Source organism: Sphaerodactylus townsendi, linkage group LG13 (assembly GCF_021028975.2).
Source record: "Sphaerodactylus townsendi isolate TG3544 linkage group LG13, MPM_Stown_v2.3, whole genome shotgun sequence".
NCBI classification, from domain to species: domain Eukaryota; kingdom Metazoa; phylum Chordata; class Lepidosauria; order Squamata; family Sphaerodactylidae; genus Sphaerodactylus; species Sphaerodactylus townsendi.
The window spans coordinates 51,121,528-51,144,341 of NC_059437.1; the positions used below are offsets into that span (position 1 = coordinate 51,121,528).

Below are 22,814 nucleotides of genomic sequence, written 5' to 3' on the forward strand. Positions count from 1 at the left end.
GGGGAATCAAACCCAGTTCTTCAGATCAGAATCCACCTGCTCTTAACTACTACACCACACTGATTCAGCTACAGCTCTGCTCAAGCAGAGTTATCTTTTACAAAATGAATATTCATGAGCAGCATAAATCTTGTAGGTTAGTTTCCACATAACAGCATGATCAATGGCACAGCGCAGAATATGTACACATAGAGCCAGCATGGAGTAGTGGTTAAGAGCAGGTGGACTCTAACCTGGAGAACAAGGGTTGATGCCCCACTCCTCCACATGAGTGACAGAGGCTTATCTGGTGACTTAGATCTCCTTCCCTGCTAAAAAGGTATTTTTAGAATCTGAAAGGGGAAAAAAGACTTGCGAAAATGTTACTGAGGACGATCAACTCCCCCCTGACCACCTCTACATTCAAATGTTTCAAAGAAGAGTTGGTTTTTATCCCCCGCTTTTCTCTACCCTTAGAGATTGTCCAAGCAGCTTACAATTGCCTTCCTTTCCCCTTCCCAAACAGGCACCTTGTGAGGTAGGTGGGGCTGAGAGAGTTCTGAAAGAACTGTGACCAGTCCAAGGTCACCCTGCAGGCTTCATGTGGCGGAGAGGGAAACAAACCGGATTCACCAGATTAAACTCCACCAGATTAGGCTCATGTGGAGGAGTGCGGAATTGAACCTGGTTCTCTCGATTAGAATCTGCCACTCCGACCCTTTACCCCACGCTGGCTCGGCTGCTCACGCATTGCCTCGGAGAGGTCCGCTGTCACTTGCAATTGGGTTCAAGGTACCCAGGATGTGATTGGAGGCTATAATTTCCTCATTGAGGTGGAGACTGTTCTTTCCACCATGAAATCCAACGGATGGGTTTGTTGCATACGAGCACAGTTACGTTTCCGGCTAAGGTTAGTTGCTCAATCCAGGACCCGAGGCCAATTTTTTTAGAAATGCTCAAAACTCTGCATGAAGTCATTTGATTAATTAAACCACAGCATTGAACGCTGGGGAAATCCAAGTCTCACAATGCACGCAGATTATGTAAAACCCATTCCCCCGCAGAGGGAAGAATCCGAAATGAAGTAGGTTAAACACATAGTAAGGGGAATCGACGTGGGGGTGGCACTTAATGTCGGAGCCGAGAAGCGAGGGTGGGTCTGAACGCTCAAATCTCTAAGCTTCTAAATAAATGTATATAAATCCACGACGCTCTCTCCCCTTCCCTCCCCCTCTCTCAAAAAGCTCTCAACTTTACATAACAAGGTCAAGAGATGAGGTGGAATAAGGCCAGGGAGGGAGAGAGGAAAACGTCTTTTATTTATTTAAAGCGAATGTTCAAATCCCCCCCCCCCCCTTGAGCTGCTGGAGACGTTCTCTCCTCTGCATTAATGGACTTGGGGGGAAGCCATTCTCAAGCCGCCTGCACGTAAGAGGTCGGGAAGGGCCACGGCTCAGCGGTCCAGCATCTGCTGGGCATTCCGAAGGGCCCAGGTTCAATCCCCGGCATCTCCAGGTAGGAGGGGAAGCGAAAGACCTCTGCCTCAGAGAGGCTGATGGGGTAAGTAGACTGCATTGATTCTGATGGATTCTGATGGTGTAAGACAGTGCTTTTCTGTGGCCGTGCCTGCATTCCAGCACTCCATTCACGCTTCTTATACACCTCACTGAAAAACGTTCCATTTGTGGAGAAGCTGTGGCTCGGTGGGAGAGCAATCTGCTTGCCGTCCAGAAAGTCGCAGGTTCGAATCCCTTCTGTAGCTTTTTATGGCTGCCCTTCCCAGTCTCAATCTGACCTGTGTGTGTGTGGGGGGGGGGGGGGTTGCTCCTTCAAAAAAACAAAGACTGACTAGAAAAACAAAAACCCAATTCAAGGAGTTGACATTAACACACAAAGCCCTAAAGGGACTCCTGAAGAAATGTTTGCACCATATGTATCTGCCCGGACACTGTCACAGGGGGAGGCTCTTCCTGTGGTACCCCGCAATTGAGATATCAGGGACAAGGGCACGTGGGAGGGCTTTCTCTGTGATTGCCCCCTGGCTTTGGAATAACCTCCCTTCGGAGGTTTGCTGGGTGCCTACACAGTATGGGTTTAGGCTCCCAGCAAGGAGCAGCAGTGGCGTAGGAGGTTAAGAGCTCATGTATCTAATCTGGAGGAACCGGATTTGATTCCCCGCTCTGCCGCCTGAGCTGTGGAGGCTTATCTGGGGAATTCAGATTAGCCTGCACACTCCCACACATGCCAGCTGGGAGACCTTGGGCTAGTCACAGCTTCTCGGAGCTCTCTCAGCCCCACCCACCTCACAGGGTGTTTGTTGTGAGGGGGGAAGGGCAAGGAGCTTGTAAGCCCCTTTGAGTCTCCTGCAGGAGAGAAAGGGGGATATAAATCCAAACTCCTCCTCCTCCTCCTCCTCCTCCTTCACCAAGGGTGTACCACCCAGGGGGACATGTGGGGTCAGATGTCCCCGGGCTGGGGCCCTTTAGTCATGTAGGGGGTGGAAAATTACCCCTGCACCCTTCCTCCTTCCCCCTGGACTCATACACGGACTTCAAGACCTAGTGCAAAAAAAGTTGTTTGGTCATGGGGGGGAGGGTGGCCACCAATATGGGGGGGGGACTCAGATTTTGCACCTAGCTACATTTCCCCTAGATACACCTCTGCTCTTCACCCAGGCATTTGGTGGGCTTCCCAAGATGCCCCCTTTAGGATGCTGCTGGTTGGGGTAGGGGTGAGAATTAGGGTTGAGTTTTTTAACCTTGGTGAGCTGAGTTTATGAAAGCCTTGTATTCACACACACAGTTGAGGAATCAGTACTTTATACGTTCGAAAAAGGGTCCCCACTGAGATTCAAAAATCTCCACAATGATGTGCCTCATCCAAGAAACAAATGCGCAATTAATGCGTTCACATCAAATACCAACTAAAAGGAGGGAGAAAATCTTGTCTGGGGTGCTGTGTGGTTTCCGGGCTGTATGGCCGTGTTCTAGCAGCATTCTCTCCTGACGTTCCGCCTGCATCTGTGGCTGGCATCTTCAGAGGATCTGATAGGATCTGGCATCTTCAGAGGATCTGATGGGATCTGGCATCTTCAGAGGATCTGATGCCCATCAGATCCTCTGAAGATGCCAGCCACAGATGCAGGCGAAACGTAAGGAGAGAATGCTGCTAGAACACGGCCCTACAGCCTGGAAACCACACAGCACCCCAGTGATTCCGGCCGTGAAAGCCTTTGACAATACGTTAAAATCTTGTCTTTTTATCCGCATTTGTGTTTCCTGATACCTTTCCACATTAATCAGCAGGGCCTGGTGTTTTACCAGGAACTGTGACAAATGGACATAAAAAGATAAATGCAGATGAATAGCAATTAAACAGACAGCCGTTTGAGCGATAGCTGGGAGAAGGCAGGCAAATCTTTCCCACCTTTTAATTTTCCGGAACTCAAACATCAGTTAAGCATGATGGGCATAAAATACCAATCACACCAGGAAGCGCAAATTACTGCTCCTCTGATATTTATTATTTCCAGCGCTTTCCATAGGCTGTGGTGTAGCCAGAATGCAAAAAATGCAGAGACCATCAAGTCAAAAGGAGAAGGAAAAATCGGATGGCGCAGAGATTTTTTTTTTTAAAAAAAAATGGGTCACTTGAAAATGCCTATGAGCTTTGCATGTGGTTTTGTTGGGAGACCTGCAAGGGAGTCATCTCTCGGAATACTCCTACTGTAATAATAATAATAATAATAATAATAATAATAATAATAATAATAATAATAATAATAATAATAATAATAATAATAATAATAATAATAATAATAATAAAAAAACACGCTGGGCGCCATCCCAAAAACACTAGGGCAGCACTTGAAACATCTTCGAATTGACAAAATTAACATCTGTCAAATTCAGAAGGCAGCCCTGCTGGGATCCGCACGAATACTCCGCCGATACATTACAACTTCCTAGGCCTCTGGGTGAGGCTCAAATTGTAATGAAGGCCAACAACCAGCTAAAGATCTGGCAGCTGTGAAATCTACAATAATAATAATAATAATAATAATAATAATAATAATAATAATAATAATAATAATAATAATAATAATAATAATAATAATAATAATAAATTAAAAATACATTTTTCCCCACTGCACCAGTATTTCTTTTTCTTCTTTGTTCTGGCGCAACTGGAAAAGAAGACTCTGCTTTCTACCAAGTCAGACCATGCATCTGCTTAGTTCAATACTATAAATTACTAGTGCACTGAAAGTGGCCTCAGGTGTCCATAAACGTATGCGGTACTTTAACAAACTGGATTTATATCTTGAGTTTATTAGAATTACCCTAGACTTCGAGCCTGGCCCTTGAGGCCTCAAGGGGTTACACATAGGCCCTTTCCACATAGCAAATACAAAGTGGGTTGAAGGCGGGATAAATGAACTCGTCGTAGTTCTGGGCCATTCACATGGCAGGACATCCTGTGGTTAACAAGCGCATCGGCCGGGGTGCGCGCCTTCACATGGAGGCGCTTTTTTGCCACACCTCCTTACACTGCGCAGCTATGAAACCTGGCAGACATGGACCTCCACAGCCACGCTGCTGTCCCTGTGCCCCTCCGTAGCTATGCAGCAGAGAGGCAGGGACTGAAAAGAAAGGGAAGTGCGATTCTTGAAAAACCCAGGTTGGGAGGGAAAACGTGGAGCGGATTCACGTCAGGAGCGGGATCCATGCGAAGTTCCCCCCCAACAAGGGTTTTACACCATTGTTAGCCTGAGTTTATTGACCTGTGTGGAAGGGGCCATGCTCTTGTCACTGAGCCACAGGGATCCACACTGAAAAGGAAAGGACATATGCACATATAATTCTGCCTGAATCAGTCCCTTGGTTCATCTCACTTACCATTGCCTGTGACTGACCAGCGATGGATCCCAGGGTCTCTGTGTCATTTCCCAAAACTTTCTAAGTTCCTTTCACTAGAGAGGCCAGCAAAATGCATCCTCCACACTGAGCCGCAGGCTCTTGGAAAGATCTGATGGAATCATCCAGACCAGATAAAGAATGCCAGACTCATCTGTCATGGTAAGAGTCAGCAGTCAGATCTGACTCAGCACAGAGTAGGAACCATTTTTGTATTCTCTATGGCCCCTTCCGCACATGCAGAATAATGCACTTTCAATCCACTTTCACAATTGTTTGAAAGCGAATTTTACTATTCTGCACAGTAAGATCCAGCTTCCAAGTGCATTGAAAGTGGATCGAAAGTGCTTTATTCTGCATGTGCGGAAGGGACCCATGAGTACTGAACTTCGGCAGAAAGGATGTAACGGAGATTTGGAGAGGTCATGGCTCAGTGGGAGAGCATTTGCTTAGCATACAGAAAGGACTAGGGTCAATCTCTGGCATCTCCAGGTAAAAGTATGAAGATGAAGATCATGTGAAAGTCCTAGAAACTGTGCAGAACTGCTACCAGCCTGAGCAGACAATACTCAGATGGACCAATAGCGTGACTCAGTATAAGACAACTTCACAGGTTGGGTGAGGTGTGGTTTCCGGGCTGTATGGCCGTGTTCTAGCAGCATTCTCTCCTGACGTTTTGCCTGCATCTGTGGCTGGCATCTTCAGAGGAAGATGCCAGCCACAGATCACGGCAACGTCAGGAGGGCATGCCTCTGTCCAGGCTTTCATACAACTCAGCTACGCAAAGTGATTCCGGCCGTGAAAGCCTTCGACAATACATTAAACTTCACAGGTTCATAGCAAGTAATATAGCAGTGAATTGGAAGGAGTGGCCAATTATCATTCTTAGCATCGATATCTTTTCATTTTTAGTTCTCCTTCACGGATTCCTCAAGCTACCCACGTGTGTTACTTAGATGAAGCATCTTTTTCGGAAGCGCGCTCCATCTCTGAACTGACGTTAGCCATTCTTAGCTCAGGGGGGAGAGCAGGATGTAAACAAAACAGCCACAGAGATGAACAGCCAGCCACAGGGTCCATATTCAACTGCATGATGAGAATTCCTCTTAGGAGACAAATCCAACATGCTAAAAAAAATAAATTCACATTTCAGCTGAATAAACACTGCCCCCTTTCGGCTACTCTTCATTGATGGTTCAATTTATTTTTAATCCACCTCCCACACCTCTCATCCAAGAATGCTTGCTGTCTACTACTTGGGTTTCATGCTCTGCTGCTGGTGGTAGAAAGTGATCAATGTTTTCTTCCTGCATCTGAGAAAGATCTCAAGGTGAAAATACAGATTTTTTTAAAAAAAAAACTAGGTCAAAGTTTAAATGAATCCCAGTTATTGCATGAACAGTTTTGTTATTTTTCAGTACTAGAAAAAAAAGTTGCTTCTTTATTTACATTGCCCTCTTTTGCCAGCAGTGATACAGACACCCCTGATTGGCTCTTTGGCATTCTCGTTCACTGTCTGATCCCTGATTGGGTGAGGCCCAGTGGTGGGATCCAAAAATTTTAGTAACAGGTTCCCATGGTGGTGGGATTCAAACTGCGGCGTAGAATCAATGGGGCTGGGCACGACGGCGGCCGAGCGTGGCCAGGCGATTTCCAGGGAGGCAGGGCATTGCTGGGGGGGGGCGGGGCTGTGGCGGGGCCTTGCCCAGCCGCTGCACATCCCAGTCCCTTGGGCGGGAAACGAATGCACGCAGGCGCAGGCTGCCACACACGCCGGTGCACCTCCTGCTAGACTGCTTCAAGTTCTGCTGAGAGGAGGGGCGTAACTAAGGGAAAAATCATGTGGCAAAATCACCCATTAGTAACCCCCTCTCGGCACACACAAATAATTAGTAACCTACTCTCAAAAACCTGTGAGAACCTGCTGGATCCCACCTTTGGTGAGGCCATCCAAGTGAGTAGCCTCTAAAGAGCAAAAGAGGATAATTGTGCCAGAGAAGGAGAAAACAAGTTTTCCAGGGAGGGGGAAATTGATGCTTTGCTAAAATTGCTCGATTTCCCCCATTAACCTGAAACTGCAGAATAGTCAGAATATCTGCCGTTTTGTGCCGTGGATTGGCTTGAAATGAAATACGCCCCCATCCCTGGGAAAAGTTCCTTTCTGCTGCTCATGCAAGGCCACGTTTTATGGAAAGTCTTGCTGAGAAAATTTCCATCTATTTGTGCCCTCATTCAAGCCCTCATTCAAGTCACCTTTGCAGCAGGTGAAGGCATCTAGGCCCAAACTGAAGAACCCATTAAAGAATAATAAATCACTAGCAGCATGAAGAGGAAGGACTCTGGTTTTATTAATTTGTCCTTTTCTGTTAAATACTTTCACTTAACTCTTGCTGGAGCGGGCAGATTCCCGTTCCAATTCACCTCTTATGTAGACAACATACGTTACCTATGTTTATTCTGTCAAGTCTCTATCAATTTATGTGACCCCAGTAAGGATCTTTCTAGCAAGTGAGAAGCAGAGGTGGTTTGCCATTGCCTTCTTCTGCAGAGAAATAAACTGCAGAGGTGGTTTGCCATTGCCTTCCTCTGCAGAGAAATAAACATGGGGATTCGTTGTTGTGGGTTTTCCAGGCTGTGTGACAGTGTTCTGGCAGACCTTGCTCCTAACGTTTCACCTGTTGTTGAGCAACCCTGGACAGTGGGTTTCATTTTTTTCAGTGGGATTTGTTTTCAGGAATGTGTTCTTAGGATTTCAGTAACAGACATTTAAGTAGTAAGTCTCACCTCAAAAATCTCAAATGAATCCCCCTTCCCCCATTCACTAGCTGCCTTTTGGTAATTGGGGTAAGGGTGGCTGGCAGGTTGTGAGAAGATAACATGGACAGACACATCTGAACAGCTCTGCAAACAACTGGCTTGCAAACCACAACGGCAATAGTCTTGGCTGTATCATTTCCTACTACCACACGGCTGAAAGATTTGCCTCACAAAATATTCCCTGCACATAAAGAATAACAAGTGAGACGGCAAACACTTTCAAAACAATCAAGTCACAGCTGCCACTATGCTCTACATTTTCAAAATATTGCACCAAAAAGTTCAGAACCATGTTAGTTCAGTCTTAACTGCAACCACCCACCGTTACATTCCCCTGGCTAACATGTGTCTGCTTCAATGGTGCTCTTTAAGAACATAAGAACATAAGAACAAGCCAGCTGGATCAGACCAGAGTCCATTTAGTCCAGCTCTCTGCTACTCGCAGTGGCCCACCAGGTGCCTTTTGGAGCTCACATGCAGGAGGTGAAAGCAATGGCCTTCTGCTGCTGCTGCTGCTGCTCCTGAGCACCTGGTCTGCTAAGGCATTTGCAATCTCAGATTAAGGAGGATCAAGATTGGTAGCCATAGATCGACTTCCCCTCCATAAATCTGTCCAAGCCCCTTTTAAAGCTATCCAGGTTAGTGGCCATCACCACCTCCTGTGGCAGCATATTCCAAACACCAATCACACGTTGTGTGAAGAAGTGTTTCCTTTTATTAGCCCTAATTCTTCCCCCCAACAAACAGTTCTTCAAGTACATCAAAAGCAGGAAGACAGCAAGGGAAGCGGTAGGCCCGTTAGATGACAAAGGAACAAAGGGTGTGCTAAAAGATGACAGGGAGATTGCAGAGAAGCTGAATGAATTCTTTGCATCTGTCTTCACCCAAGAGGAGGTGAGGAAAATTCCTGCACCTGAACCAAGCTTCTTTGTACAGCTCAATCCACATCTGGAGGTAAGGGTTGGTTTGTGTTTCCGTGCTTGGAAATCTTTTTTCCTCCTCCCCTTGGTGTGTATTTTTTAGTGCCGTTGTGCTCCTCTGTTGAGCATGCATGCATAAGCCATGTCCAGTCATATCCTACATCAAGGGACTCATTCCCCTGTGGTCAAGGCACCCAAGTGAATTTCAAGCTCCTAAGGACCCCCCCCCCCCCATTACAGAGCAAAGCAGGATCTGGGAAAACCACCACCACACTGATTCTTGGTCTGTGTTTTCCCTCTTGGTTTGAATTTTGATTTGTAGTTGGATCGCACAGAATACCACTATGAAGAGACTGGATTTTATGAGACCAGAATATATAAAAACAGGAAAGGCCTAAAACCCAAGGAATGCGAAGTAAGGTATGTATAAGTTATTCTGGAAGAAGGCATTTATTTTGGAGATGCACAGTAAACTGTATTTAATTGTATAACATTTGTAAGCCTTCGGGGGAAGAGGGGCTGGCCAGGGGCTTAAAGCTGTTATTAATTTTCATATGATTACTAGTCATACAGAAAGTAAGTACAGCCACATTCATTTACTTGGATTCTGAGGATTAATTTTTTTTTCAGTTGTGCTACAGATATGCACTTTTATGGGAAAATCCCAATCTACTTAAGTGCAACTCAAGGCCGTTTCCGCCGCAGCCACGTTAGGAGTTGGAGTCGGCGTACATGACGCCGACCCAACCACCCCCCCGGGACCGTTCGCACGAACTGTCCCGGTAACGAAAGGGAAGACAGCGCCACGGAGCGCTGTCGCCCGATGGACCTACTGTCTCTGCGACCGTCCGGTGTGTTGCCGAGGCCTGGGGACATACCCCCCCCCCTTGCCCTGCACGACTGCTCTGGAGTCGCAGGGTGGGGGTGTGTGTCCCCAGGTCTTGGCGACGTGCCAGACGGTCGCAGAGAAGGTAGGTCAATCGGGCAAAGGGGGGAGGGATGGCGCCTTCCAGCCACTGCCGCTCGCACGGCAGCGGCTGGAAGCCACCGTTTTCCAAAAACCTTGCTCGGGGAGCGAGGTGGGGAAATGGCGGCTTCGCACTGCTGGGGAGGAGCGAGGGTGGCGCGGCTGCTAAGCAGCCACGCCCCCCCATGTGAACAGCTCCCTGGGGATGGCGTTTTTGCCGTCCCCAGGGCACTGTATTTGGCCCGTGCGGAAAGGGCCATAAATTGGTGTTGTGGTCATGTAGAGGTTAAGAGCAGGTGGCTTCTACCAGGTCGAAAGCAGAAAGTCAGCATCTCGGCTGGTCTCTCTTTCTTCTGCCTCCTTCCCCTGGGGTTCTATTAATGTTGGTTACGGTGCCTAAATTGGAGACTGGTTTAAAACTTGCAGTTGTATACTCATACTATGATGAGATACGTTGGATGCTTCTGTCCTTTGACCAGACAGACTCTCCTTTGGCAAAGAAAGAAAAGGTTAAAATACTGTTATCAGATACCAATAAAAATCTAACGTATTCTGTTGCCAAGTTTGCCTGGATATCAAGTAAAATCAGGAAGGCCCGACAGAGCACTACTGGCTCTGCCAGCTAATCCTTATTATTAATTATTATTAGACTGACCTCCCACTCATTATCTTGAGCTGATGTTCTGAGTTCCTGAGGCCTATTATCTGCATTTTGTTAACTGTTTTAATCTGTGTATTTGTAATATCTGTAAATTTTATGATTTTAATTTCTTTGGATCTTGCTGGTCAATGACCGTAAATAAACTATGATGATGATGATGCAGTTGTATATATTGTTTGATGGTTGTGCTACTGTGTTTTGAATACTGCAATCTGCTCTGGAACAAAAAAGAGCAGCCTGAAATCTAATAAATAATAATCCTAGCTCTGAATCTAGTTGAGTGAGTATCAATAAGTTACAGGCAGGCTTCCGACTGAGAACGTTTTCCCAGTTAAAGTAGGGTCCATGTTAACGTTCTTTAAACCTGTCCTATGTTATACTCCCTTTCAAAACTCTTTGGAAATAGAATTAAAAAGAAGAAGAAGAGAAGAAGAGTTTGGATTTATATCCCCCTTTTCTCTCCTGCAGGAGACTCAAAGGGGCTGACAATCTCCTTGCCCTTCTCCCCTCACAACAAACACCCTGTGAGGTAGGTGGGGCTGAGAGAGCTCCGAGAAGCTGTGACTAGCCCAAGGTCACCCAGCTGGCGTGTGTGGGAGTGTACAGGCTAATCTGAATTCCCCAGATAAGCCTCCACAGCTCAGGTGGCAGAGCTGGGAATCAAACCCGTTTCCTCCAGATTAGATACACGAGCTCTTAACCTCCTACGCCACTGCTGCTCCTCTGCTGCTCCATTTACAGTGTTTGGTTCTGGTGGGTTTTCCGGGCTGTGTGGCCATGGTCTGGTGGATTTTGTTCCTGGCACCTTCAGACTTTTCTCTGTGATATACCTCTGAAGATGCCAGCCACAGATGCAGGCGAAACGTTAGGGACAATATCCGCCAGACCACGGCCACACAGCCCGGAAAACCCACCAGAACCAGTTGAATCCGGCCACGAAAGCCTTCGACAAGACATTTACAGTGTTTGTTTCTTCTTCTACAGAGGATCCTCTTTCCAGCCCAAAGCGATATGGATTCGTCTGACATCATCTCAGTTTCCTAACTCCGGGGACCAAAAAAATCATTTCGTTTCAGAATGATGTCGCAGAAATGCTATTGCATGTGGCAGGAATGAATACCTGGCTTTGAGTTCCACAGGCTATACTGCTTCAGCCCAGGAGCTTAGAAACTGCTAGGAGAATCAAGGAGGCTTACAAAGGAGAGACGCATACATTTCAATGCATAAAATGGGGCGCTCGTGCTTTAGGGCGGACTGGAGCATGATGCGCAAGGACTGGAGCAGAACCCGAGATCTTCAACCAGCCCTCAGAAGACATTATGCAAATGAATGACGCAGATGCCAAATGACATGAGTTGCCTCGAGCACGGAGGGAGAGTTCCCCGAAACGGGGATTTTATTTTTGGAAAGCACAAAAGATGCAACAAATCTTCCCTTCTGGGACTGGATTTTGAAGAAGTGTAGAATCACCAAAGTGAGAGGAAGCTTCGGATAATTGGACCTGCAAGCCGGACCTTGTTATTTCAGCTAATTAATAGGCCCTTTCTGCACGAATCGTCTAAAATGTTTTCAATCCTCTCTTTAAGAGAAGAAGAAGAGTTTGGATTTATAACCCCCCTTTCTGTCCTGTAGGAGACTCAAAGGGGCTTACAATCTCCTTGCCCTTCCCCCCTCACAACAAACACCCTGTGAGGTAGGTGGGGCTGAGAGAGCTTTGAGAAGCTGTGACTAGCCCAAGGTCACCCAGCTGGCGTGTGTGGGAGTGCACAGGCTAATCTGAATTCCCCAGATAAGCCTCCACAGCTCAGGCGGCAGAGCTGGGAATCAAACCCGGTTCCTCCAGATTAGATACACGAGCTCTTAACCTCCTACGCAAGAGGAGCAGGAGGAGGAGTTTGGATTCATATTCCACCTTTCGCTCTTGTAAGGAGACTCAAGGTGGCTTCCAAACTCCTTTCCCTTCCTCTCCCCACAACAAGCACCTGGTGAGGTACGTGGGGCTGAGAGAGTTCCAAAGAACTGTGACTAGCCCACGGTCACTCAGCAGGAATGTAGGAGAGCAGAAACACATCTGGTTCACCAGATAAGCCTTCGCCACTGAGGTGGAGGAATGGGGAATCAAACCTGGTCCTCCAGATTAGATACATGAGCTCTTAACCACTACACCACACTACACACTACTTAACCACTACACCACGCTACACCATGACATATGTTCATGCTTACCCCCTCAAAACAAGTCGTAGCCCCATTGTGTGTTCCCCCACCCACCCTTTGTTTGAGTTAGTTGTTGAATTGATGCTTCAGTGCTTCATGGGTCGATTCCGCACTTGTGTTATCGACCTAAGTTCGAGCTGCGTTTGACCTAAGTGGGATCGATGTGGTTTTGTACCAGCTTCGGTCAAATTTCTGACTCCAGTTGGGAACTACTACTTTTTCAGGGAACCACGCTCGAACTCAGCTCGATTCCAGTAAAGTGCGGAATCTCTGGTGCCAGGAGTCCCCCATTCAGCCAATCACAGCTGAGTGTTTCGGGCATGTGTACAGCTGGCCAATCAAAAAACGCCACCTTTGTCCCTCCATTCCTGTGGCAGTTTTTTTAAATAACGTGTGTGGGGATAGATGGAACATGGCCGTAGAATAGTAGCCAATCGGAATGGAGCAGCAAAGAGGCACAGGATGATTCCACCCTCCGAGCTGGGATCAAGCTTGTTGCAGTGGGGAACAACAATGGCTTCGACCTAGGTCAGTACCCTTCTCAGGGAACTGGGTCGAACGTATTTTACTCATGTGCGGAATCGCCCATGGTTTCATGCAGCAACTCTCTACACCTCACATAATCAATGATTCAAAGATAAAGCCCCCCAAATTAAAAAAAAATAGAAATAGGGAAAATAAACAGGTGAGGGGGGAGCTCAACGATGTGATAATATGGCAAAGGAGGAAGTTCGGGGGCAGCACAGAACCATGGGGAACTGGAGAATGGACTTCACAGCAAGTGAAGCTGTTTTGAAAACATTTCAGCCAAAGGATCATTTTAAAAGGGGATTCGCTGAAAAATGTTTTGAGGCTGGAAATAAAAACAATCTTCAGAACCAAACGGGGGAGAAAACAATGCGGAACTCCATGCAAGAAACGTTTTATTTCCTTCCTAAAACCTTTTAAAAATTTTGTGCAGAAAGGACCATATGGAGCATGTGAGCTGCTTTACGAGTAGGGGATGCTGATGAAAGACACATCATCAAATAAGTCTCCAAAGCAGATTCCGCACAGCACATTTATAACCAGTTGCAACGGTTATAAATGACCTAGAGTTGCCATCTTCCAGGTGGCGCCTGGAAGTCTTCCGCAATTATTAGAACAGTGGGTTTTATACCCCACTTTTCTCTCCTGTAAGGAGTCTCAAAAATGGCTTTCAAATGCCTCCCCTTCCACTTCTCACAAGCAACAACTTGTGAGGTGGGCTGAGAGAGTTCTGAAAGAACTGTGACTAGCTCCAGGTGACCCAGCAGGCTTCATGTGGAGGAGCAAGGAAATAGAGTTCAGCAGATAAAAGTATGCTGTTCATGTGGAAGAGTGGGGAATCAAACCCAGATCTCCAGATTAGAGTCGGCCACTCCTAGCCACTACATCACACTGGCTTCTATTACATCTCAACTACAGAAGTCAGTTGCTCCTGTAGAAGATGGCAGTTTAGGAAGATGGACTCCGTGTTTTACTGCATAGCTCTTTGGTTTTTAAATACAACTCCGTAGCACTGTTCGTACGCATCATACAGTACAATGTTCTCTTTCTAACCCAGTTTTATTCACTATTGCTTGTTCTGCCCTTACTGCACTGCTCTAATTGTATAATTCACCTTGAGTCTCAGCTCAGCCAGAAAGGCAGACTGCAAGTTAAGTTAAGTTAATTAATTAAGCAAGAAATAGGCCTTGCACGGTCTTCCGGTCTTCTTGATTTCTCATTCTTTCGGTTTGGTGCTTTTGACCGTCACCCCTAAATACAGTGATGAGGGACAAGTACCAACCCACTGAACAGTCAACAGGTGGAACCATCATCAATAAACCAGTCAGATGACTTGATAACCCTGAGTCAACTGCTCCATTTCCTTGAAGGATCACTGATCCAACACACCGAGAGTTATGGGACTACGCAACAGCTCAGGCTATCTAAAAGTGACAGGCTGAAGGGAAAGGAAGGGCATGAATTATACAGAGGAGAGGCGGTTATTTTGCACGCAGCAAGAAAATGTTTCTGCTCCTTACAAAAGAGGAAATTTATTCCTCTTTGATCGGAGGCGACAAAGCCAGAATGCTAATAGGTTCAAAAGAAATACAGGGAGGGAAAGGAGGTGGTATCCAGCATTTCCATGTTGCTTCGCTCTGTGAGCCAAGGAACTGTTCTGCGTGGATAATCCCGATGGCCAAAAAGATCACTATCTGTGGGACAATTTATTATGGAGTCCCTCCCACTCACGGGGTGGGGGGGCATTACTTCAGGCAAGCATGAGCAAACTGCCATTTTCCTTGACAGTTCTCAAGCAATGGCTCAACCACAAAACCACAAGGCTGTTGGACGAATGGTCAGTGTCTTCAGCGATCGCTCCATTCAGTAGAGATCCCCAATGTTTTTGAGCCTTTGGTCACATCTAGAATTCTGACATGGCACGGCAGGCGCGGAGGAAACGACCCCCCGCAAAATGGCTGCTGCAGGAGGCGGAGCCAGGCTCCAAATGCCGCAACTTAACCCCAGTCCCTTGTGCTGTGGTGGCGGCTCCTTTTCAAACCACATTCCTAATCTGCAAATGGTTAGAGGAGTCCATTTGCATGTCACGCTGAGCGGGGAACCGTCTCCAGCATTACCATCAATCAGCATTTCTTGCCCAGGTATATTGAACTGTCCGACGCAGCCTTGCTGTTATTGTTCGCGATCTTTTATTGGACTCTGCGCACTGACAGGCTATTGTGCCTTTCGAGCATTACATTTTTTAAAAAAAAAGGCACCCCCTCATACAAGACCTGAATAATGACGAAGGTGAAAGAATGGAAGCAGAATTCTTTTTAAAAGGCCCATTTCATGCTTATTATTAGCAGGCCTTCCCTGATGCATGCGAGGAAGAAGAAGAAAAATCAATCGAGGCTGCACTTATTTTTGGACCGAAATGAATTTGCTCTCCGACAGAATTCTCCTTGAAAGGTTGCTCTTTGCCCAGTCTGTAAGCCACAGGTGTCAAACTCGCAGCCCTCCAGATGTTATGGACTACAGTTCCCATCATCCCCTGCCAGCATCATGCTGTCAGGGGATGATGGGAACTGTAGTCCATAACATCTGGAGGGTCACGAGTTTGACACCTACGCTGTAAGCAACGCGGCTGCTCGAACATCCATCAGTTCCGTTGGCTAGTTCAGAGAGCTGATCCTCCAATGATCGGCTTGATAGATAATGGATCTATTTGTTGGTGTTTGGCAGGTTGCTGCCTGCATTCCCAGCAGAGAACAATTGGCTTTCCGCACATTTGAGTTCTCACCCAACTGAACTGAAATCTACTGTTTGCTGATCCTGGTTGTGTGGCTGTTCCAATCGGCAGGCAATTGTTTAAGTAGACAATTAAGATCGCTCACAAATCATGGAAATCAGTCATTGATAATTGCTGCGTTTCAATAAAACCCTACTCTTCTGATGAGTTCTTAGTTTGCCTAATTAGTTCTTAGCGATGCTAATGACCACCTATGATTATGAATGGGCGGCATCTTTGCACATGAGCAGTTTCGGGAAATCTTGGCAGCCATTCTCCGGGTGCCCCCCCCGCTATGCTCAGGGGGGAGCTGGGGGGGGTCAGGAGGAGAGGGACCCCCAACCTCCCCAGCCCTGCACGCCCTCCCTCCCGGCTCTCAGCCAGCAGCCAGCAGTCCCTTCTACCCTCCCAAACTGAGGCTCCATCCTCATCTTCTTTCCCTAGGGCCGTACGCCTCTGATCCAAAGGCTATCTTCGAACCCCATGAACAGTCAAATGTGTCCGCAGCAAAATTGACAGCTTTCCTAAGCAAATGCATGCTGAGCGGCCAGTCTATATTTTATTTTACAGAATTTATATCTTGCCTTTCTCCTCTGACAAGTCCAGAAATGAGAGGCTGAAGGGGAAAGCCCCAGAGTAGCCTTCGGCTTGACGAATTCCGTGTGTCAGGATTTTCCCATTTCATCCTTGTGCCGGATTTTTATTCTGCCCTGCAGTTCATTCCTCTTTCATTCTGTTTTAAACTTGCAGAAGTCTAAAATGAAGTCCAGAACTGGCACATGCCCAGTTTTCATGCAGCTTTTAAATCCGTTTGCTGATGCACAAATGCACGAGGATAGAGAATTACGTAAGAGCAATCTTCGTGCAATTGCATTTATGCTTTCGGTAGGGTGTTTTACTGAACTGCCTGCATGTTGGTAAGCAACAAAAGTAAGGTGACCAGATGGTCACCTTTGTGAACTGGGACCGGCGTAGGAGGCCATGCGCGTGTGGCCACAGGAGTGCACAGCCTTCTGGGGCACTGCCATTTCCCGCCCTGTCACAGGGCTGGAGACGGCAGCACCCCAGAAGGCCATGCTCCTGCGGCCGCGCACACGGGAGGCTGCCACACTGCCTTGCGCCCCAGAAGGCAGTGCGTCAGCCTCCCAAAAATCAGGACAATGGAAATCACCCGCGGGATGCGGGACAAATTATGTGAAGGCGGGATTGTCCCGCCAAAAGCAGGACGTCTGGTCAGCCTAAACAAAAGGCAAATTAATAGAACTTTACAGAAAAGCACACACAGTGGTTTTTTTTCTTCCCTAATCTTTTGAAACATTTTGAGGCAGGAAATAAAACAATTCCCCAATGGAGTTCCACTGGTTGCATCCTCAAACTGCTCTTGTCACGGCTCTTGTAATCCTCAACTGAAATCCTCCTCGTAATTTCAGCCCATTTGGTCTTGAATTGTCCTATGGAGCAGCAGAGAATCAGGCTTTGCCCTCTTCTCTGTCACTATCCTTCAGGTACATTTCAGGAACATGATCATGTCTCCCATCCATCTTTTCTTCTCCAGGCTAAATGTAGCTACCTCTCCTCACGCGAAAGTCTCCAAATCCTTCACCGCCTTGGCTACCCTTCATGCAACCTGTTTTGCTCTGTTTATCTCTTCCTTAAAAGCATGGCAGAATTGGACACCCTGGGGGTCTCTTCCAACTCTGTGGCCCCTTCTGCACATGCAGAATAATCCACTTTCAATCCACTTTCACAATGGTTTGCAAGTGGATTTTGTTATTCCACACGGCTACAAAGTGCATTGAAAGTGGGCTGGAAGTGCATTGTTTTGCATGTGCGGAAGGGGCCGAAGATTCGATGATTCCCGCTTCCCAGTTTTGCAAAAAGGAACTGCAGCGAACACGCGAACCCACCCAGTTCGCAGAGCAGGCTGCTAACTCTTGGCTTCTCTCAGGGCAATTCCGCACAGGCAGAAAGATGCACTTTCACAATCGTATAAAGTGGATTTTTCTATTCCGCACAGTCAAATCCAGCTGCAAAATGCTTTGGAAGTGGATTGAAAGTGGATTATTCTGCATGTGCGGAAGTGCTCGTGTAAATAGCGTCGGGTAGTCTATTTTCAAGCGGCGTTGACAGGATTGCCTGCAACAGAAGAGCATGCCTTGTGCTTTTTTCACTTCATTGTCTCCAAGTCACTGATTGAAAAACTAAGCAGGGAGAGAATTGGAAGTCGTTGCGATGGCTGAGAGCCGGGGAGATCTGTAATAAGCAGCCTAGCGCAATAGAAAAGCACTTAGAGGCACATTACACACCCGGGCTTCTCTCGTTTCGGCTTCACTTTGGGCTTCTCCTGGGAGAGAGTTACACAACTCCAAGAAAGCAAATCCCTGGCTTGGCTTTGAACGGCAAGGCGAAATTAAAAGCCAGGCATTTCTCATGTGGCTCCACCAGGTGACGGAGGAATAAATGAAGTCAAACGCTGTCTACGCCAGAGCTCCTGCTGATTTATGGCAAGGAGGATTCGGAAGATATAATAGCATTTTGGGGCAGTGGAGAGCCAACTGTTCCGAGGGAAAGAGCAGCAGGAAGTTGGAACGGAAGTTACCGGAACTAGGAGTCTAGGACAAAGGAGGAAGTGATCAGTGCGGAACCTAAGCACAGTCCCGTTTCAAGGGATTCTTTGCGTGTAATGTTGCAGCTGACTTGTGGCATGGGGTTTTCAAGGTGAGAGACAAGAACAGAGATAGTGTGCCGCCGGGAGAGATTAGCTAAGGCGTGATCAGGCGGTCCAGAGTCAAAGCAGGCAGCAAACAAGGCGTAGTCAGACTTTCCAGAGTCAAGAAGAAGAAGAAGAAGAAGAGGAGGAGGAGGAGGAGGAGGAGGAGGAGGAGTAGTTTGGATTTATATCCCCCCTTTCTCTCCTGCAAGAGACTCAAAGGGGCTTACAATCTCCTTGCCCTTCCCCTCTCACAACAAACACCCTGTGAGGTAGGTGGGGCTGAGAGAGCTCCGAGAAGCTGTGACTAGCCCAAGGTCACCCAGCTGGCGTGTGTGGAAGTGTACAGGCTAATCTGAATTCCCCAGATAAGCCTCCACAGCTCAGGCGGCAGAGCTGGGAATCAAACCCGGTTCCTCCAGATTAGATATACGAGCTCTTAACCTCCTACGCCACTGCTGCTCCGGCAGGACCTTTACGTATATTAGATAGCATGGTGTGCTAAAGCAAATACTGGCCCCTTCTGCACATGCAGAATAATGCACATTCAATCCACTTCCACAGCTGTTTGAAAGTGGTTTTTGCTATTCCGCACAGTAAAATCAAGCTTCAAAGTGCATTGAAGATGGATCAAAAGTGCATTGTTCTGCATGTGCAGAAGGGGCCTTAGTGAACAAATGATTCCAGCAATACTTGCGGGAGAATACACAATAATGAGATATGGATATCGTTCAACCTTGACAAGGACAGGGGAAACACGATTCATGTTCAAATACAGTTCAGTTCAAGAATCTAAACACAGTCCCGTTTCAAGGGATTCTTCTTTGGTATAGGGACACCAAGTAAACAATAGCGTCGTTCTGACCTCTCGTAAAGATCAATATATTCACTGTCTTGTTACAGAAACCGGAGCCAACAAGAACAGAGTAATGCGTTTCAAATGTATTCGGACCTCTGAGATAAAAATGCATAATCCTGTGTTTGGCGATTTCTAACAGCAGCCAGCAAAATAAAACCCTCCTCGGCTTATTGGTAGCACAGGGTGCGGCAATTTGCACTTCTCTCTCCTCAGCGGTGGGTGTATTCACAGTTTTGCTTGCAGGAAACAAAGGCATGTGTACTTTCAGATTCCATAAACACGCCAATTATGCCAATTTTGTACACTTGGGGAGGTATGAATAATCCATCTGATGTTAACGCAGTAAAAATAAGCTTAGGCTTGACGAGACAGTAAATTCTGCAGATAATTTTTCTTCCAAATCCATCCACCAGCCCCGTCTCTGCAAAACCCGGAGGGCTGGGATATGGTAAGCTCAGTGGTGGGATCCAAAAATTTTAGTAACAGGTTCCCATGGTGGTGGGATTCAAAGTGTGGCGTAGCGCCAATGGGGCTGGGCGTGGCATGACGGGGGCGTGGCCAGGCATGCCAGGAGCAGGGCATTCGAGAGGGGAAGCGTGTAGCAGGGCTGCCACGCAGCCGCTCATGCGCCCGGTCCTTGGGCGGGAAGCGAGATAACGCGAGGCGCAGGCTGCCACGCATGCCGGTGCACCTCCTGCTAGACTGCTTCAAGTTCTGCGCGCTGCTGCTGAGAGGAGGGGCGTAACTAAGGCGAAAATCACGTGGCAAAATCACCAATTAGTAACCCCCTCTCGACACACACAAATAATTAGTAACCTGCTCTCGGGAACCTGTGAGAACCTGCTGGATCCCACCTCTGGGTGGGCTCTGCTTGTATCCCAGGCAAATGCCAGCATTGGGGGTTGGTGGGGTGGACTGAGAGTGGGGCCAACCTGGGGTTTAGGGCTGGGGGCGCGGCATCCCAGCCCTCAGACTTACGCCACCCAAAGTCCTGTAAGACCTGTGGAGGGTTTTCCAGTGGCAGGGTTTTCTTTTCTTGTTCCTTCCTGCGCCACTAGAAAGACCTCTTGGAGGTGGTGCTGCGTCCTGCTGCTGTGGGCTTCGGATGGGGCTGCTTTAAGCACATCTGTTCCAAGCAGCTAGACCAGTATTTGCATGATACTGGAAATCAACTCAAGTTGTACAGTGGCAAGTGGATGCTGAAATGTCAGGAAACCTTTCTCCCAATCAAACTGACAACTTTTAAAAAGAGGATACAATGTCATAATTGCAAACAATTTAGGAAGCATTTCTTGTAAAATGTAATCATGGAGTCATAGAATCATACAGTTGGAAGAGACCCCAAGGGCCATCAAGTCTAACCCCCCTGCAATGCAGGAACACACAATCAAAGCACTCCTGCCAGATGGCCATCCAGCCTCTCTTTAAAAACCTACAAAGAAGGAGACTCCACCACACTCTGAGGTAGTGCATTCCACTGTCCAACAGCCATTAGTATCCTGATGTTTAGGTAGAATCTCTCTTCCTTCACCTTGAACCCATTACTCCTGGTACTAGTCTCTGAGGGAGCAGAAAACAAGCTTACTCCCACACCAACATGACATCCCTTCAAATATCTAAATGTCTAAACATGGCTACCAAGTCACCCCTGAGCCTTCTCTTCACCAAACAAAACATCCCCAAGTCTCTCCTCGTAGGGCGTGGATTCCAGACCTTTCACCATTTTGGCTGTCCTCCTCTGGACCCTTTCCAGCTCGTCAACATCCTTCTTGAATTGTGGTGGCCAGAACTGTACACAGTATTCCAAGTGTGGTCTAACCAATGCAGAATAGAGAGATACAATTACATCCCTCGATCTTGACACTATACTCCCATAGTGAGATGCCGTAGTATTTTAATCAATTTGCTGTTTTAATTGGGATTTTAATGTTATTGTTGTTATTATTATGTTGTTCACCGCCCAGAGCCCTTCCAGGGAGGGGCAGTATACAAAATTGATCATAAATAAATAAATAAATAGTTCGATCGATCGATCGATCGATCGATCGATCGATAGATAGATAGATAGATAGATAGATAGATAGATAGATAGATAGATAGATAGATAGATAGATAGATAGATAGATAGATAGATAGATACAGCCCATAATGTTTATGATTATGTACAAATCATCTATATATATAAAAAGCTAACAGTGTTTTTGTTGATGATAGTATAACTCAGTAACTGCTGGGCCAATTCCTCTGAAAATTCCCAGCCACTATAGTCAGCCAGGTGAGAGTGTTTTTAGATGTTCACATGCCTGAAATTTCACACCTGGCCCAGGTAAAACGCCTATTTCCTGGCGCTCCCTAGTGAAGGACATGCAGCTGCCTATGTGTAACTGTCACCCTTAGAATGTTCGTGCAGCTTAGAATGTTCACTCAGATGGCCAGATAGGAGCAGTGAAAACAGCACATAGGCAATAACTTGAGTGGAAGTGAAACACATACACACACATACACACAAGGGAGAGGGAAGGGAGGGAGAGGGTGGGGTGGCTGCTACTGTTCCTTTCCCATTTCACCACAATAAGCCACAGCAACGCGTGGCCAGGCCCTGCTAGTAGGACAATAAACTTTTTTTCTGCAAAAAAAGGAGAGGGGAAGAGAATTAATCCGTGGGATGCCCCTTTGCCTCTGGGTCACTTGCATGAAGCAATTATATTTAGCAACAGGGGAGAAAAAATCAGGGGTTGGAGACCCTTCACTTCTGATCCAAGGTTCAAGCTTCCTCCCCTTTGCATAGCATTTCATCTACAAGGATGACAGTTATGGGACATGCGAAGACTTCATTCTGCATTTGGCACAGGTACAGATATAATCAACTAATTAGAACAAGGAGTCAACAAGAAATGAGTCTTGAACTCTTAATGGGATCTGATCAGCCGAACGTCTCCCTGCCTTCGGAGAACTTGGGTAATGAATCTGATTTTCCACTTCATGTTCTCGACAGAGTCTGCCGAGACAGCGTCACCGAATGGCTTCTAGTGTGGGGCTGGGGGGGGGAAGAGAATGGGAGAATGATGGATCCTTCTCAGGTGAGATGCTTAGCTGCACAAACTGGACTAAACGATGGGAAATTTGGAGAAGGGAGCAGATATTAAACACAGAAAGGAATGCCTCATTTGAAAAAGAACAGTTAGGCATGGCACTGCAAGCAAAACAGGGCGAGTATTCCACGCTGCCCTTCTGTCAAAAACATCCCTAGCACCACTCCCGAAACCATCAATAGAAATTGCACAAGGTCTCCAGGAGGTCTTATTAAATGGCAGCATGGCTCAGTGCCTGTACGTTTTTAAGTCCGCTTTTCCTTCAAGGAACTCTGTGAGGCATACTTGTCTTGACAGTAACCCTGTAAGGTAGGCCGAGAAACCACGAGGGGCCCTTTTGAAAGGATCCACTAGAAATAAAGAACTAGATCAATGGTT

At 47.0% G+C, this 22,814-nt stretch overlaps 1 protein-coding gene across 1 annotated transcript in view; it reads right to left on the reverse strand.

Annotated features, from left to right (window-relative positions):
- TMEM132C (transmembrane protein 132C) overlaps positions 1 to 22,814 on the reverse strand; it is a 267,580-nt gene that overhangs the window by 118,954 nt on the left and 125,812 nt on the right.